This window comes from Phalacrocorax aristotelis, chromosome W (genome assembly GCF_949628215.1).
Source record: "Phalacrocorax aristotelis chromosome W, bGulAri2.1, whole genome shotgun sequence".
In the NCBI taxonomy this organism is placed as follows: domain Eukaryota; kingdom Metazoa; phylum Chordata; class Aves; order Suliformes; family Phalacrocoracidae; genus Phalacrocorax; species Phalacrocorax aristotelis.
Window position 1 is genome coordinate 25124360 of NC_134310.1, and position 14654 is coordinate 25139013.

Here is a 14654-nt window from a genome sequence, read left to right on the forward strand (position 1 = left end):
TGACAATGTGCTCACCTGCACGACGGCTAAAATCTTTTTGCGTGTCTCGCAACTCACTCAAGGACAGGGATCGGGAGGTCTCTATTTCATTTATGACTTCTTCCTCCTCTCCTCGTGACGGCCCTGCTTTTTCATCATCCCATTCCAAAAGAGTTGACGTCCCCTTCCAATATTTCGTCTTGTGTATGGGGGCGACTGATAGTGGCACGGGTTGATTCTCTGAGTCAGCTCCAGTACTTGTCTTGGGGGTTTGAATGGTTGCAGTGCCTGTCACTTTGCCTGTCAATCCAGAGACCTTGTCTTCCCCTTGGGAGCAATTAATACTGTTGAGCATGGCTCAGTACACACAGGCCAGGCCCCAGCGCATTGCAGTTACCCTGGGAACTCCAGAGAGACACAGATAACAACATATTTTCTCCAAATATTCTACTAGTTTTTCAGGATTCTGCACTTGTTCGGGGGTGAAACTCCAAAACACTGCGGGTACCCACTGCCTTAGGTATTTGCCCATGATATCCCACATGTCCTGCCGCTCGTAACTATCAAGCCTTGGGGCAGATTTCTGGGTGATATTCTTAAGTTGCTTAGTCAAAACCAAAACAACATGCCCCAAAACTAACAATAAGTGCACCTTAACCACCCAAGGATGTTCAAGATACAAAAAGGTTGTTGTAAGAAAGGTGGAAGCATCATAGAACAAAGTTGCAAAGAGACTATTCTGTATTTTCTCCATATAAAATCTCTCAGAGGAGGAGGTATATTTGCTAATTGCCTCATCAAGGTGGTATCCAAAGTACAGTAACGGTTTCAGCAAAAACCCCAAATACCAGATAAAGCTGAAAACGAGTGTTTGCATAACAAATCTTGTAGGCAAAACGTTACTAATCACAGCAGACTAAACAAACCAACACCAATCTTGAACACCAACTGCAAAAAGGACAACATGGTGCTGTGACCAGCAGCTGTTATTATCTCCAACCCTTGAGCCCCACGTTGGGCTCCAAAAAGACTGTTGTGGTTTGGCCGGCAGCTCAGCCCCACACAGTCGCTCGCTCACTCCCCCACCGGTAGATGGGGAGGGAATCTTAAGGGTAACGCCCGTGGGTTGAGATAAGAACAGTTTAATAATTAAAATTAAAAAATAAACAGCAACAGAAATGCAATGTAAAGGAGAACAATGAGAGGCACGAAACCCGGGGTGGGGTGGGGGGAAGGGGAATGATCTGCCAAAACAAACCACACACAACACAGCCCCACACCCCTCAAGCTGCAACCTGCCCTCCCTTAATATACTGGTCATGGTGTCACATGGTATGTAATGAACATGCCATTGGCCAGTCGGGGTCAGCTGCTCTAGCTGTGGCCCTGCCCCTCCCAGCCTTCCACCACTCGGCAGAGTGTGGGAAGCTGGAAAGGTAGCCGACCCCCCATGGTGAGGAGAATTAACCCCTTCACAGCCAAAACCAGCACACCCAGCTATATATGCTGAGCATGATGTCATATGGTATCATGGGGTCAGCTCTCCCAGCCATGTTCCCTTCCAACTTCTTGTGTGCCTCCAACCTACTTGCTGGTGGGGTGGTGTGGGAAGCAGAAAAGGCCTTGACTCTGCAATAACTAAAACATCCCTGTGTTATCAACACTGTTTCCAGTACAAATTTAAAACATAGCCCCATACTAGCTATTATGATGAAAATTAACTCTATCCGAGCCAAAACCAGCACAGCATATTTAGTATCTAAAGATAAAGAGACCTGTTCAAACACAGTACACATACCTCAGCAGCATGAGACTTTTGCAACCGTGTAGTGTTGTGTCACACCCTCACGTTGTTAAATCCACTAGAGATTGTACACTCCTTGGAGCAGGGAATATGTCATTTTATTCTCTGCTGCATGGAATCTAGCAAACTTTGGCACTGTATGATGGTAATTAATGGTATCAACTGAAGAACTTGGCTACTTCAGACAACTACCACCTCCACCCATTTGACTGTGCCTGCTGCAAAACAGCTCTTACTAAGCCAGGGCTGATGGGCATTTGGAGCAGTGCAGAGCTCCCAACTGTGCAGGGCGGAGGCAGCTGGACAGGGGTGAGAGGAGGACAGTGGCTCCTTGCGTGTTGCCACAGCCAGGCTCCTGCCCGACAGAACAGAGCTGCCCCTTGAGGAGCAGACCTACTGTGGTGGGCTGGCAGGGGACAGCAGGTCGCCATCACCTTGCCACGTGGCATGACCCTGCTCAGGATCCAGTGGGCCACTCATGTCCCAGGTACAGGGGAGTAGAGGCAGCTGTTTTGTTCTGGGCGCTTTCCACCAACACTTTATGTCAAATGGGGGGAGGGAAGAAAAAAAGAGGAGAAAAATCCCCAAAGAGGAACTAGGAAGAAGTTCCTCTCACCATTGCTCCCCAGCCTAACCTTGCCTTCTGTGGCTGAGGAGGTGCTCGGGCCTCACCGGATCCGCCTCGTGGGCGGCGATCACAGCTCTCCTCCGCCGCGGGCGGGAGCTTCAGGCATCCAGCCCCGCGGCCCCTCAGCCGCTGTCAGTCAGCGGGCGGCGCGGGGCGGGGCAGGGGAAGAGGCGGCGCGTGTTGGCGGCCGCGCTGGGGCGAAGGCAGTGTTAGCGACGAACACGCCGCCGCCGAGCACGGGTGGTGGAAGTCGGGCCTGGGCGTGCAGCCGGACGGATGACTGGTGGAGGGTAGGGTGACGCGGCGGCAGCTGTCCGGTGGCGGGAGGGAGGCGTCGCCGCTGAGGTAAAGTTGGTGCTGCCCCGCGGGAGGCCGCGGGGGCAGGAGGACAGGGCAAGGCAAGTTGGGGCCGAGCCGTGTGGCTGCCCGAGACCCGGGCACCGGCCGTTCCTGTGGGGTGATAGGCCGAGCAGGAACGCCGCCGCCTCGGTCTGTGCAACTTTTTCCTCTGTTTGGGGCCGGCTGTGTCGCCGCTGGGCCCACTGGCGCGGCAGGCCCAGGTGGGCCGCGCGCTGCGGCCAGCGCCGAACCCTGGGGGCGGCAGAGCTCCCCCGTGGCTGGGGGCGGGCGGTCTGGCGGCCGCGGGGCTGTCCGGGAGCTCTAGCCCAGTCGTGTGGCGCGGGGTGCTGGGCTGGCGCCCCTGCCCCCCTGGCGTCCCTGGGGGCGGCGGGTGAGGTGTCCGTAGGAAGCACTCAGGCGGCCGTTTCTAGGGGGAATGGGTGGTGGGGCGGCGCGGCGCCGAGCCTGGCTTTCCCCAGGTCTTCGCCGAGGGCGGGGCCGGGGCGCGGGTATTGAACACCGGCACTTGGAGAACGGCCGCTCTGCGGCGAAGACTGCCGCCCGGGTGCCTCTCTGTGTAGGGCTCCCGGAGGGGTTAACTTACTGGCCTCTTGCTAGGATGGAAGCTCAGTTTGTACTGCCTTTCTGGTTTTTTTTTTGATTGTTATTTTAAAATTACTTTTCTGAAGCACTTTGATGTTCCCCTGTCCTCTTGTATAGCTTTGCAGCCTATATAAAGTCTTTGAAATGTTTCAGAATGGGATGTGCTTTATAGTGTCCACAGTGAAGTTAATGTAATTTTTCTATGTGTACATATTTGAACTTGTTCAGTGGTAGATTCTTCACAGGCTTAAAATCACTCTTTCAAAGACTAGAAGTAGTATAAAGGGAGATATGTAAGTATGTATCTCCTAATACTTTGTTATGTATCTTGGACCTCAGTTTCTTGCAGAAAATAGCGTTCCTTTGTGGTACTTACCTTGGTTATCTCGATTTGGAGAGTGACAGCATCACACTTCAGAGAGAACTGCAGTTTGAGTTACAGGTATGTAGACACCTAGTGGGGAGAAGAGACAGTCTCCAAGCAAAATTTCTTGGTTACGCTTCAATTCCCGTTATTTCAGTGCCTCCCGAAGTACATTAGTCTGATCTTCTATTCATGAAGCTCATAATTGCAGTCGAAGGAAAGTTTGTGTTAAGCACTATTACCCTAGGGATTTTTTTTAAAATAAGTATTAGAGGCAATACGAGGAGATATGGTTATTAAATGTGCTAATTTAAAAGTGAAGAAAATCTTTGCTATCTTTTGTATGGGGGTGCTGGATCGGTAACACGTGTGTACCTCTCTAGTTGGGCTAGCAGTAACATGGACTCACAGGGCAGAAGTTGTTTTTGTTTTCAGTCACCAAAGGAATGCTAGTTAGTACAGGAGAAAATGCTTGGGCACCAGTGGAGTGGGCGCCAGACATCTTTTTTAATAGGGGGAGTGGAGGGGAAGATTTCATGTTCCCTTCCTTTTCCACTTAAATTTACAAGAACCTCTTGCAACTTTCTGTTGAATTTTAAATTTTATAACTGTTGAAATGGCCAACGTAAACTGTTCTACTGAGAGACTAGAATTCTGCCTGAACTCAGGAATCTCTCATTGGGATCAAGCTCTTAGTAAATAAAAACCAAATGAGCGTTTGATTCTCTTGCAATACTTCCTCCTTTTTCATTCCACCTGTCAAATGGAAATCCAGTAATACATCATCTCAAATATAACAATGTTTCTTGCCTGAAGTGTTAGGTTTGTGTTTTTCCCTCTACTTAAGATGGTCAGTCTTTGAGATATTTATTTTAAGAGTAATCAGCTAAAATCAGTTTGACTCAAAACGTCTGAGGGTAGAGACCATGTAACTCCAATTGGAATAAAGGGGATCTGTTTATACAGGATCTTAACAGAACAGAAAGTAAAGAACTGTGAAAGAGCTATTTGGAGATGCTGCAGTGTTACCAGACTGGTGTGGAGAGCCTGTGTCTGTCCACTCCAAACTTGACAGATAATGAGACTAGAAAAAAAGGCATAAATCCAAGAAATTCAGTGTGTCTCCAGGTACATGAAGGGTAAATCAGGAGATGGGATGCTGGGGGCCCTGCACTGAAGGCAGTGCTGAGGAGTGAGTGTGAACCAGTACTGCAACTCTGAGCCCCAGGGAAGCTGGATTTAGGGAAACTTTGCTGTCCTAACTGCATTGAGTTGTTCTAACATGCAAGTAAATTGGACCTTTTGTCCTATCTGATTCAGGTTTTGAGTTTTCAAAATATGCTTAAAAACTGTCATAAGCAGTTTTTGTAATTGCAAGATTTCCAGTTTTGTATTATCAGACCAAATGTAAGAGACACAAGTAATCACTTTAAATATCTGGCCGTAAAGTTGCTATGACACATTTGATAATAAAAGATCAGAGGAGTAGGTCAAGTCAGTTAAATTATGCAGTGTTTAGAAGACTTATTTGGTTGACTGCCAAAATCCCTGTAGACAAGTAGGAGTGAAATGAGTAGTTGTAGCAGAGTACTTGTTGAACCTTTCTTAAAAAGAAGTAAATATTTTTGAATATTTAATGTAGTTGAAGTGGTATTTTTCTAGCAGGTTTTGCTGTGCATAGCTGGTTTTGATTGGAAACATTTAGATTAACTCCAGCATTTAGATCTGAGATGTATAAGTGCATTTTGTTCTCTTGCTATGTGAAATGGGAGGAACCCATGCTTTTGAAAAGGCTTCTGTACAATTTAATTGATACTCATGTTTAGATTTTTGTTGTCCCTCCCCGTCCCCCCCTAGTTCTTGTCTCTGTGCTTTCTTCTGGTAGAAAAGGCACAATAAAATATCAGCGAAACTTTCTTCATGTTAATTGCAAAGTCTGTGATGTTTGGTAGTGTGAGCTAATCAGCATAGTTTGGGTTTTCAGAAGTGGCTGCAGAAATTTCTCATTAAAATTTTGGTGGGAGCTGGGTGCCTAATCCATGTGGATAGATTTGAAAGGTATTAAAATAAATACTTGTGTTTAGACTTTTTTAAAATGAGAAGTCTAATTCAGACTCAGATAATTCTTTCCTACAGGAAAAACTGGTTGCAATGGATAAGGAAGTTCTTGAAGAACTTGCAAGATTTTCCGTGTTCTGTTACAAGAGATGTTGTGCAATAAGCTGCAGGGAATTATATTTAGACCTGATGGACTGAAGAGGAGCTATGTACAAATCAGGGATCAGGGCCATCCACTGCAAAAGGAAGTATTCTTATAAATACTTTTTAGCTTTTCAGTTAGTCATGTTCCAAGGACTTGATGACTGAGATATTAGAGTAAATGGTGTGGAAAAGGGCCGTCAGAGGTTTCTTATTCCAGCCCTGTCTACTGGTGTCCCTTTACAGTGTAAAAGGGAGTGTTGCTCAAAAAAATTCAGCTTTTTGTGGCACTAAGTATGCAGTCAATATTTTACCTACTGGTATTACACAGCCCCCTCAGGTCTTTTATTCAGCTGTTGTTTAGGAGTTTCAATGCAACTTTGAGTAGGTAGCACTTTCTGGTTTCCAGTGTAGCATTTCAAATTATGATTGTGCTTGTCTTTTTAATTAGATGAAAATGAGTAACAGTTTAAATAATGTTTAGAAAACTTTCACTGTTCTGTATGTCTTTAAGCTATTGTTTTCTAAATAGATTTAAAAAAAAAATCATTTTTCCTTTTTACTTTATGGTCAGGCAACCTTCAGTCAAATGTTTAGGCCTGCAGTCTCTTGCCTTTAGTGTAACTTAATCATATACCCTGATACTTTTCTCCTGCTAGTGCTGCTTAGGTGGTCTGGATGTGCCTGTTTCAGTAACTGATTGTTTTTCTAATATTATACCATAAACACATTAAAAAGCCAACACCCCCAAAAAAAAGCCAACACCCCAAACAAACCCCACCATTTGGAAGATGGGGGAGTGGGGAAGCACCTCTTTTTAAGAAAACAGAAATATGGTACCTGTCAAGTAAAAGCATTTTGGATGTTTTGGTTCTCCTGCAGATTATGAAAAGACCCCTCCCTCTAATAGGTTTTGGGCTGGAGGTTGTTGCCCATCCTCACCCTCTGCATTGGCAATTAAATATCCCAGTGGTGAGTGTCAATCCTAATTACAGCGAGCTCCTCCTCTATCCTGGCAGACCTCTTGTGGGGAAGGGTTGTGGCTATGTGTCTTCAGGGAGATAACATGTAAAATCTTGCAGCCAGGTTATATACTGCACTACAGGGATGCCTTGAGGGCTTAGCCCTCTCGCTCTCAGAGACTTCAGTAGCCATAAGCCACAGAGAAGGAAGGAGGGAATGTATAGCAGCATGCCTCATACTGCAGGGATGCAAATTCAGTTCAAGTAATTAGACATATATCCTTTAGAAAAATGCAAGCATTAGCTGACAGGGTTTTTTTTCCTTCTGTGAGGCCATGTTTTTTTATATTGTTATTTAGGGCTCTTTTGTGGGACACATGACCTCTGCCAGGGTTGCAGACAGCTTAAGTCATAAGTGGAATTCCAAGTTCACAAGCATCAAGAGAATTTGAAACTACTTTACCAGTTTTCTCTTTCTAGGAAGAGCATGTATGCAGAGTTCTGTGGCAGAATACTTAAGACATGTGGGCAATCTATGGCAAGCACATCTGAAGAAGGTGTGACCAGCTATAAGAATCAGCTGAACTCAAGTATGGAGACCCAGAAGTGCCAGCAAGCTCAGAAAAGGAACTAATTGGAAGAATATTGCTAGGCATAGAAGAAGTAGAACAGATTTTTCTGCAACAATCATCGACTCAGAATAAATACATCAGTAAAAATATCAGCAGTGCAATGCTAGATCCTGGTGCTTTTTGATTCTCTAGTGGATTTTATTACTTAGACATTGCTATTGACATTTTTAGTATCCCATTTAATACATATATTTGTACATAAAAATATAACTGGACAATTGCATTTTGATACTGTTTAACACTTTTGAACGTTAAATTGTTTGCCAAGATGAGTGCTGAAGGATATCAATACAGAGCTTTATATGACTACAAAAAAGAGCGAGAAGATGACATTGACTTACACTTAGGAGATATATTAACTGTGAATAAAGGTACCTTACTAGCACTTGGATTCAGTGAAGGGGAAGAAGCAAAGCCTGAGGAAATTGGTTGGTTAAATGGCTTTAATGAAACCACAGGGAAGAGGGGGTATTTCCCAGGAACTTATGTAAAGTACATTGGAAGAAAAAAAAATATCTCCCCCAACTCCGAAGCCTCGTCCTCTTCGACCCCTTCCTGTAGCACCAAGTCCTGCAAAAGTTGTTGCTCACTCTCTGCTTCAAGGTTAGTACTATTCTCAGAAGACTTGTGTGTGCGTCCTGCATTTTTCAGGTATTTTTGTTTCATACACTTGCATGGCCATACTTTTACATATATAATGCATGCTGGTCAGCTTTTTTTAGTGCATGCCTTAATTGACTGAAATAAGAGTTGTTTCTGCTTCATAGTATTTAGCTTGTACACTTTGTAATTTCATGTGCTTTGTCTCAGTTACTGGTTTCTGTGGTGCCTTACTGTGAGGTACATCTCACAGGTTGGAAAGTATGCTTATAATTCACAGCTGTAAAGACTGAAATGGAGAATGAGCAGGGTAGCGTTTATTTTAGGTTTCTAAGAAGCTGATGAAAGCATTTCCCTCTGTGGTTCATCAAACTCGCTATGGAGAAACTTCTTGGTGAATCTGACAATATGAATTCTAAGTAAACAGTATTTTCCTATCATAAATCTCTTGCTAACAGCAAAACATATATACTTTGCCATGGAGGTTTACATGTGGCATTAAAAGTAAGAGCAAACGTTTAAAAATGAACAATGGAATGATGATAGAGAAATTCAGATTTAATTTTGGTTTGGGGTAGGGCATGCAGTAGGAAAAATAACACTTATGTTTAAACAAAGGAAATATCTTCCTTTGTTTATATAAGTTGCTTTCTAACCTACATTTACGATGGTATGTTGGACAGAACTTGGATTTTGATTAGAACTCTTCCGTTAATAATAGAAGAAAGTCTTAAGAATTGGAAAAGCTTTAGGTTAAAAAAAAAAAGGCAAAAAATAAACAAAAAACCCAAACCTTCCTCAAAGTGATTTCTCTGCTTTACCTACTGACATTCAGATATTTGGGCTTTACATATTAACAAGCCAAGTCTATCTTAGGATAGATTTTTACATTGGTCTTTTACTTCTCAAAAATCTAAAATGGCTTATATTGCTTCAACATCTAATACTTCTTAAATTCTTAGTATTTCTAGCTGTAGGAAATACAAGTTGTAGTATGTGATCCTGAGTCTCAAAGTGACATCAGAGTCCTAGATAGTATCATCACCCTCTGCCTCCATAGAAATGTTTGCAGCATCACTTGTAAAGTTGTGGTATCAGTTATCAGCTTTCATCCCACTTTGCCTAAGAGTTTATATTCTGTTGTGCTGATAATCAAAGTAGATAAGAGTGAAAATGTAGAAAATGGTATGTGACAACTGAGTAGAAACCTGGCAGAAGCATTTCTAGGTTGGTGGGGGCTTAATAAAGAGTAAACCTGAACTAATTTACAAAAAGACAATTATCACTGGTCTTTACCAAGGTGGATGGGCCACCTATACTTAACCCGGAAAAGGAACATGTATAAACATATATGTTTGATAAATAGCGATATCCTTAAGCACTCAAGAATTGCTTGCAAGTATGTAATGTCTAGGTATACATTGTTGCTAGAATGAAGGTGGGGGCAGATGGGGGTGTAGTGGCATTTTAGGTTATACTGTCCTTATTTCTTAAGTTCTGGAACTCTCCAGCCTCTAGCCACTCGAGTCTCATGGTTTCTCATTAGATTAATTCTGAAAATGGGGTATTTGCTTTTGAAAGGAAATACTACTCTGATAATTCCTTGATTTGGATATTAATGTGTGCTGATCAGAAACATTGGCTTTTTTTCTTAATCCACTTGCGGAGATGGTTGTCTACATCAATATGTAACTGCAGAATAAACATGGCTCTTTGGATAGACTCCTCAACACTGGTAGGTCATTTTGAGAGGCAGAGGGTGGAAAGAAAATCTGATTCTTCGTTTATGTATACTGTGGTGAAGTAATTGTCATCTGAGGCTTTGATGCATTTATCACTTTAAACTTATAGTGCTTTTTAGCTTCCTTGGTCTCTGTACTCATGGTTGTTTGATGCCCCTGTTCGCTGGCCACAGCGCTGCGCTGTCCTGGTTTTAATCTTGCAGTTTCCGAGCCTGCCCTGGGACTGTGCTTGTAACAGATGTTTATGGAAGTTTTGGCTGCTGAGAGTTACTCTGAAATTCTGCTGCAGGTTTGGGGAGCTCTGTTTAAATGTAGGCTTTTCTGCTTCTTTGGGATGAGACAGTGCCCCAAGCCTTGGTGACTAGATCACTTCTAAACTGAAGTTTATTGCCTCTAGACAGACTACTATTTACATATAATGTTTTAATGGCTTAGGACTGGGGATTCAAAACAAGAAAGTGTGCTAATTCAACTGGGAATCTTAATCTCAATGTCTGCACACATGATCCTGCCATACTCCAAAATGTTTAAGAATCAGCTTGTGATCCAGCCATGTAATTTTTTGATTAAAAAAAAAAAAAGTTCCTGTAACTCCTTTTGAATTAAAGATTTAGAGCTTCATGTAAAAGGCTAGGCACCTTCAGTAATGCCTTAGGATCAGGGATTAGACCTCCCTCAACAGAATTAGACTTTTCCTTTAAAATTACTTTCTAATAATTTTAAATAATCTTAAATACTTAATTATTTCTTCTGAATGTTTTTTTTTTCCCCTGGCCTTGTTAAGCTTGATCACTTGCTAATTAGTGTCCAGATTCTTTTGTATTGGATCAAATTTGCAATACTTAAGCACAATGGTACCAGTATTCACAGTGCTGCAGGTACTCATACACAAATAATCGTAGGCATCTGAACAGACTTTGTGGTCAAAGAGGCCAGTGTCTTATGCAATCACAGTCTTACTTATAAATTGGGAGCTCTTTAAATATTAAAGCTAATTTGAAAGCAAATAAAACTGCTGGTGGCCTCAAATTCTATTAAAATATAAATTTATTTATTATAACACTTGGGTCAAATCTTTCACCAGATTTTTATTTTATCAATGACCCATTAAAATTTCTAGAACCATGGGTCAAGACCAGAACTCTTTGAATGAAATTAACTGTTGCATTTTGCCTGTCTTCCCCTTACCTTTGTCAATGAGGTAGTAGATTTAGTCTGAGATTGTGGGGCTTTTTTTTAATTGCATCTGAAAATAAAGGTGATACAAGAGCCCCAGGAAGTCTCTAGCACCTCTCAGTTTCAGGCCTGGTGCAGGTCAGAGCTATGGCAAGGCAGATTTCATTCCTATTGCTGGTGTGAGGCTCTCACTGCCCCAACCTGCCTTTCTCCCCAGGTTACTTCTCCCACCAAGCAAGGGTGACTGGCTGCCACTGGAGGGGTTAAGGTACTTGAAACAGTGGAGACCCAGTACAGGGTCATCTTTATGCCCTCCACTAGGTATCTGAAGTTTACGTGAAGCTGTAAAGACTTGATATGAAAAATTCTTTTTCTTGTGTGTGTCTTGAAATGCTCTCTTTTTTAAATTGGAGCTACGTAGGGCTGGTCCTTCTCACTTAGGCCTGTCTCACCAAATTCTTTTTGAAAAACAAGTGTCCTGAGTCCAGCTGAGTTTTGTGAACTTTGATTCAGCTCATACAGCTGCATACTTTTAGAGTTGGTTCATACAGCATTGTTTTTCTACCTGGTTTGTGAAGGCCGATCTTAAGCAGACTTTGGAGCATAAAGCTTTGATTAATTGACAGAAATACTTCCTGATTTAACTTGGAATGCTAAATTCCCACTTTGAAATGAAAGTCAGATTGCAGAAGGCAGACCAGAACTTTATATGAATAATTTGTCTGTTTTGATGTTTTGGAGTTTCCTGCAACTTCCTGTGTAACTTAAAAGGGTTGTGTATATTGACAGTTTGTACCATTTCAGCTGGTTTAGAGTCTAATAAATCCAAAGCTCTTCCTTCTCATAATGAAACTATAACACAGATTTCTTAAAAAAGAAAAAACCCAACCAAACAAAAGCCCCGAAAAAACCTAAACCAAAACTTTCTTTACGCTTCTTTTAGAACAGATACAGATGAGCAAATTAGAGTTAATGACACAGAACATTTGGAAACTCTTTCCTTTCAAAGACCAGGTTATGCAATGTCTGACAAAGATGCAAACTGGCAGAGAGCAGAAAACTGCATGCTTGAACTGAATATGCTGTAGGATTTGTTTCTTTAATGTTGCTATAAGGCCAGTAGAGAGATTGTGTTTCTGAAAATTATTTACATTTGTAAAGTAGGGGACATAAGAGTGAATGGAATGCAGCGAGCCTGGAGCCTCAGTTGGGAAGAAAAGTCATAATCTCTCCTGATTTAGACAGATGGAAAAAGGAAATTACAGAGTGAAGTGATGAGTTGCTATCTCATTTGGTAAATGTATTTGCTGTTCAAGCCAGAGCCCTTGGGTTCATTATAAAAGGCCCAGTTTGAGCATAAGCCTTCATCCTGCTGGAGTTGTCAGAACTGCACTGCAGTCATGAACTTTACAAGTCAGTTGCTTTTGACTTGCAATGAGAAATGAGGCAGTTTCCTGCCATAGAGACTCGCCAGCTACTCATGGTCATATTTCTTAGTGTACCAGGCAAATTTCTAACCACCAGATTAGCGCATGCTCACCACATGCTTTTATTGCTAATGCAGCTTGCAAAATCTTTGTTTTCATTAAAGTAAGGCAGAGCATTTTTTTTCCACAGTGTAAGATCAGGATGATAACTAGAAAAGTGTTTGTAAGCACCACCGAGAGCACAGGGCTATGCTTGCAAATATTAGTTCAAATTGCACAGTAACAGTGGACATAGGCAAGTTCATGGTTGATTTGTAGATCCACCTGCTGGTAGAAGAGGAAGGAGCTTCAAAACCAGTATCTTTCATGTGTGTTAATCATGATGGGATAAGATTAAAGGTGAGAGAGAGAACTTTTGAGAAGAATATTTTAATTGACCAATTGATATTTCTGGGAAAAATATATTACTCGGGGCACACAGAACCTCCTTTTGATTCTCAAGCATGATTTCAGACCCGAAAAGGCTTGTGTGGCTGAAATGTATTTTTTTTTCCTGCAGCTGTATCAATCTTAAAATGAAGTCCTTTCCTCTGAAAGGAGAAAGAAGAAAACACTATCTTGATGCTATAAGAAATATTTGTCTATTTTGTATTGCACCAGTTTTAATATGCCTTGCTATAGTTACAACAGTGGTATTATGTTGAGTGACTTCGCTTACCTTTCTTTAGCCTTCTGTAATAGTGTTTCAGTCTTTTAATGCCTCCTGCTGACACGAATGCTCCTGGGGGAGATTTAAAGCAAGGCAAAGGTGAAGTAGCTTGCTCCTCTCCCTTGGAATCATCTTGATCTGTTCTTGTAGCTGCTATCCAGGAACATCTTGTTGTAAGGGGCCTCAGGCAAGAATGCACTCAAGGAAATTGCAAGCCTGATGGGGAATATCCTGGAGGGATGCAAACAACCTAGTGCCAGTTGAAACCAAGACAAAAGGAATTAAGTGCATCTCTATCTAGATAAGAGTCAGAACACCAGCTGAAACCAACACACCTTGCAATACACGATGACAAGATTACTCGATGAGCCAACTCATGGCCATATGTGGAAGGAGGACTCAAGAGTTCATGGAAAGGACACAAAAAACATGCCTTCAACAAACCACTAGGGACCACTAGAGACCACCTGATATCTCTTCAAGGGCTCCTAAGGGACTTAAAATGCATGGGTAATTAAGATGCACGTATTATAATTAGTTCCAGGAAACCTAATGCGTATGTATATTAACTGAGCAATATAAGCTTTGTCTATCCGACTTGTGGTACGCACGATAGGAGGAATTATGAAGAATGCCTGTTTCTTATTACTACGTTGGTGTTATGGACTTCTGTTCCTGATTTCGGTGACAATCTAAAGAAAAAGAAATCCCACTGGTTAACTGTCATGGCTTTAGCTGGGATAGAGTTAATTTTCTTCACTGTACCTGGCATAGTGCTGTGCTTTGGACTTAGTATGAAAACAATGTTGATAACACACTGATGTTTTGGTTGTTGCTGGGTAGTGCTTGTACTAGTCAAGGAATCCCCTAGCTTCCCATGCTCTGCTGGGTGCACAAGAAGCCGGGAGGGGAGGGGGCACAGCTAAGAGAGTGGATGCAAACTGGCCAAAGGGATATTCCATATCATGTAATGTCATGCCCAGTATGTTAACTGGGAGGAGCTGGCCGGGGGACGCAGGCAGCAATCACAGCTTGGGGAGGAGCAGCGTCGGTCGGTGGGTGGTGAGCGGCTGTATTGTTTGTTTTCTGTTTTTTTTCTCTTTTTCCCTTTTCCTTTTTATTATATTATCATTATTGTTATTACTATAATCATCATTATTATTATTTTATTGTAATTATTAAACTGTTCTTATCTCAACCCACAAGTTTTCTTTTGTGCTTTTGCTCTTCCGATTCTCTCCCCCGTCCCACAGGGTTGGGGGGAGTGAGCGAGCGACTGCGTGGTGTTTAGTTGCCGACCGAGGCTGAACCACGACATCTTCCCAGTAGGATAGCAGGAAAACCACCAGGATATACCTAGCCTCTTGACAGACTAGCAGCCTAGTCCTTGCTGGCCAGTGTGGAAGGAGGCTTACTCATTCCAGCCAGCAGCCTTTCAGCCTCACAAACCTCCACCTGTTTCTTAGTGAGTCACAGATAGTTTGAGAGGG

The 14654-nt window shown here is 42.6% G+C and overlaps 1 long non-coding RNA gene across 3 annotated transcripts; it reads left to right on the forward strand.

Moving 5' to 3' along the window:
* The first annotated feature begins 2564 nt into the window (after positions 1-2564).
* Positions 2565-14369, forward strand: LOC142049375 (uncharacterized). Of its 3 annotated transcripts, XR_012657706.1 has the most exons (5): positions 2565-2756; positions 3693-3795; positions 7359-8113; positions 9779-9845; positions 13015-14369. It is a non-coding gene; the product is annotated as an uncharacterized LOC142049375 (long non-coding RNA). The 3 variants fall into 3 exon arrangements; XR_012657705.1 differs by lacking the exon at positions 9779-9845 and having other exon boundaries at positions 7238-8113; XR_012657704.1 differs by lacking the exon at positions 9779-9845 and having other exon boundaries at positions 2568-2756.
* The last annotated feature ends 285 nt before the right edge of the window (positions 14370-14654 follow it).